Raw genomic sequence first — 4421 nt, 5'->3', positions numbered from 1 at the left:
GAGCTGCACTGCCCGGGGGAGCCGGGCAGGCAGGGCCCGCCGCTCCTTCCCCGCTCCGGGGGGGCAGCTCCGCAGCTCTCCCGCCCGGCAGCGGCACCGGGCAAGGCGCCTGCTCCCCGCAGTGTTAATTAACACGGAGAAACAGCCCCACCGAGGGGTGCGGGCGGGGAGCAACGGGCCTGGAGATCGCCCTCCCGGGACACACCCGGACTGGCTCCAGCCCGCAGTGGGGCGATGCGCTCCTCGCCCCCCAAAGCTGCTCTAGGACAGACGCGGCTTCCACCAATCACTTGTGGTTTTTTCCATTCATACACCGTCTATCTGTTTAAATACAGTAGGTTAGACAATGCAGAGAACACTTCTGTGGGTCCTCTCTATCCTGAAATTCCACTGTCTTGAGCAGTAAAACATATTTTACAAAAAGTCTTCATAAGCACAGCCTGAAAAATCAGCAACTCTGAATATCTCTTATGGGCCTGGAGAAGAAATTACATCAAACCTCCTGGCAAGGCATATATAGACACTGTGAAACCACTGAAAAGGCTTAAATCTTGGTTGATCTCAGAATAGAATAGGGAGTATTTAATCTAACTCCAACTGCACTTTATAGAAGAGAAGGTAAGGGATCAGAAAAAAAAAATTAAGATACTCTGTAAGTTAGAAACCATCACGACCACCCCTCTGAAGAGCCAGCAGAGCTGGCACTTGTCAATGACGACTGAAGACAGAAGAGATCTGACAAACACGAGTGAACCCACGCACCTGCTAATTCAGTCTCTGCGGTTATGGCCCAGAAAGAGCCCTGCTATATGCAAAGGCAGCAGATGGCAATAGTATCTTCTCATTTCTGAGAAAAAACCTGCCTTAAATAAATGCAGTTCAGCAATTAACAAGCTTACACTGCATGAGTCCCATGTTTGCGCAACCTTCAGCTCTCCGTAAAGAATAATGAAGCTCAAGGCAAACACCAGAACTGAGATTTCTTTCACAGGAAACTGGCAGAATGAGAAGAGGCACTGACAGCATTTACCTTGAGCAAAAAAGAGACCAGCTCGGTGAAGCCCTCATGTGGAGAGGGCCGGGGGTTTTCTTGGTACTCCTACACAGCATTACTGAAACCTCAGTGAGACCAACAAAGCTGTCAACAGCTGCACAGATCACAGCTGAACAACCTGCCTCTGCCACTGCAGCTACTGGAAATGAACATGCCAGATCCAAGCTCTAACCCACACACAATTAAAAACCAGAAAGTGTATTATTTTAATACATCTTGATGATTCTAAGGCAATTAATTTTAGTTTCAATGCTGATGAAAAGCATCTGTCTTTCTGATGTCAAGTCTTCCGTGCTGTGCTAGGATACCCAAGCAAACAGCAACAATAAACCTCCTTAACCAGGAGGTACCTTCCCTTTACCACCTCTATCGTGTCCTGTTCACCATCTCCCCATCTTTCAAACCTGGCTCTCTTTGGGTTTTTTAACTATTGGTATTCATAATTTTCTGCTACTATAGAAAGATTAAGGACTAACATGAATGTTTGCATATGAAGCAATGGAAAATGCAAACATTTGTTCAAGCATACTGTCTGCACGTCCTGAGCCTTGCAGGGTAAACATCACTGGTTTCTATTCCTTCTTGAAGGATGAACGCTGCCAGCAGCAACACTGGTGTTTCCAACAGCACAATGCTACATTTTAAGATGTGCAACCTCAAAGAAAGCTCAAGACACCTATAAACAAAGAAATTACAGCCAATCAGTAAACGTTCCTTTCTTTGGGGTGCACAAATATTGCTACCTACTACTGCATGAGCATCTGAGAATATTTAACTGAAGGAGTTAACACAACTTTCTTAGAGAAACCAATGCAGCATTTCCAAGAACTACACCAGCACTTCCCTGAGCTTAGCAATAGTACAATGTTGGGAAATTTTCCAGCACAATTCAAGATGAAAGAAATTCATCACATAATTTTCTTTAAACATGCAGTCACACTACTACCACCATCATATACATTGTCAGCATGTAAAGGAGTGGTGTTTCTAGGTAATGATACTAACAGCAGCTGCAGCGTAGAACAAAACTTTAACCATCGTGACTTTAAGCTTTAAAAGTGGAACTGAAGTTCAGGCACAGAAATTGCATGTAAATCAGGGAAAAGCTTTTAAAATACTAAACGAAGATACTCATACAGCACATATCAGAAAAGGTAAAATTAGAACATCAATTCCCTTAAAGTCACTTAGAAAGCATGAGCTGTTCACTGATACTCAGTTCTAGTAGTCAGTCACTCACATAATTACTGAAAGGCAAACAAACCAACTGCACAAAGGTAAAAATAAACTTACTGGGGATAGCAGCTTGTGCAGGTCTCTGCCCAATGAAGCTGCAGGTATTTGCTTTGGGCAGACAGCACTGAAACAGCACATGCTGCCAACACAGAGCACCCTAGCTCCACAGACTTCAAATGGAATAAGATAGTTATGAATAACAGTCAAAACATGAATTAATGCACATTGCAACAATTAGCAGCTGATATTACTGGAGAAATGACTAAGATTTCTCAGAATATTGGTATGTTTGTCATCTCTCCCCTTACTGTGATTTGGGACAAGATGCTTCTCTTGCTTTTAAACAAAAAATCTGAGGGAAGAGAGGAAGAAAAGACAGCAGATGCAACTAACAGTAAATCCTTATTAGCAACACAGTGCTGCAGCTCAGGATGGGATATAAGTAATTACAAATACAAACCTCCCTGTTGTAGCCAACAGAAAACAATTCTCATTTTCTTTTCAACAGATATTTCAAAAATCACACAGGTACAGGGAAGCTTTTTATACTGTTCTTACAAACCACATTTTTTCTAAGGAGTGAGAGCTTTCTCATTGTTCTCTTCCCACTGTTTTACTTTCTTCTGGAAAGTGATATGGGTAGGAATAGAAGAACAGTTTACAAAAGCCAAACTGAGGGAAGAAAGAAGATACACCTGGTGGAAGATTCTGCAAAGAATCAGATCCTAAGCTTCATCAGCTGTTAAGGACAAAACACTACTGAGGGTGGTAGAAAAAAAAAAAGTGTGGATACATCATCTGGAAGACATGCAGAAATGTTAAGTGTCAGGCTTTAGACAAAAGAATAGAAAGAAAAAAATCATAAGGGCTGAGCACTAATTCAAATTAGCCAAATAAGGAAGTATAACTTAATAAATGAATGAGGTAAACTAGAAATTACATTATCAACATAGAAAAGCTAGAACATTCAGGGTCATAACTGAGATTCACAATCCACTAGCTTAACGCATTCCAACTTCCTTAGGCACGTCTTCTCAGAGGGCAAGTTAAGAAAGATATCACTTACAAAGCTAAGCTACAGCACAAAGCACAGGCAGTATTTATCAGATCAAATATTTCATCAGGCAATAGAAAACTTCACCTCTGCCAAAATTCATTTATTGCCACTCTAAAAAATATTAAACTGTATAAAGCAGCTTTAAATGTTACAAGCTTGCCTAGTATTATGAAATAGTTAAAATGCTGTATGACTTAATCATCATAAGAGATTATAATAATTTAAAGGCCTTTTTTGGCACAAATTCTCAATATCCCCAGTTTGCCCAGAAACGAATTGCAAACAACACTGTTTGAAGAAGACTAACAATCTGTGACCCTTCCAATTTTGGCCACGGCCACAGGCATTTACTAATTCTTGAAACAAGGAATTAACTTCTCTAAACACTGTATTTATCTATGAATTGCTCTCCTAGTTATTTACTGTGCTACAGAATATTTTTCTCTTTAGGTTATAAAAGAGATGTCTGAGTCAGATGTTGTGGGAGTTAACAAGACTGAATCCTTGTCTTCTACAGATTATTTGAAACTGTATTAGCAAGTTAAACCTTATCCCATAAAACCAACACTGAATCTCAAGCAGGAAGGTTAGAAAAGAAAGAGAAAGCTAAGAGAGAAACGTCTCTCTCAAACATAGCAACTCACGTTTGAAGTATGACCTGAAACATATTCGGAGAAAGAAAGAGAATGGATATTAACCTGCCTACAGGGTATTCACAACCTTTCAACCCTTGGAAGCGGCCTGAAGTTACAGAACTCATCCAGAAAATACGAAAAAGCCCCGAGAACCACCACCAGCCAACACTTCACAGCCATACAGCGAAAAGTGACCCCAGACTAAAACCCGTCTGGGGGGCCCAAGCACGGCGGGCAGCCCCTGAGGCAATCTCGCCAGCAGATAATGCCTCTAGAACCCGGGACCTTCCTCCAACCCCCGCCCCCGGGCCAGCCCTACCCTGCAGAGCCCGCATCCCCGAGCAGCGCCCCAGGAAGGGGGAGGCCCGTCGGGGTGCAGGGCCGGGGTGCAGGGCCGGGGTGCAGGGCCGGGGTGCAGGGCCGCAGCCCCGGGGCGAGG

This window comes from Chaetura pelagica, unplaced genomic scaffold (genome assembly GCF_000747805.2).
Source record: "Chaetura pelagica isolate M959 unplaced genomic scaffold, ChaPel_1.0 scaffold47, whole genome shotgun sequence".
NCBI lineage: Eukaryota > Metazoa > Chordata > Aves > Apodiformes > Apodidae > Chaetura > Chaetura pelagica.
The sequence above is the reverse complement of the archived record's forward strand: the minus strand, read 5'-3'. Positions refer to the sequence as shown.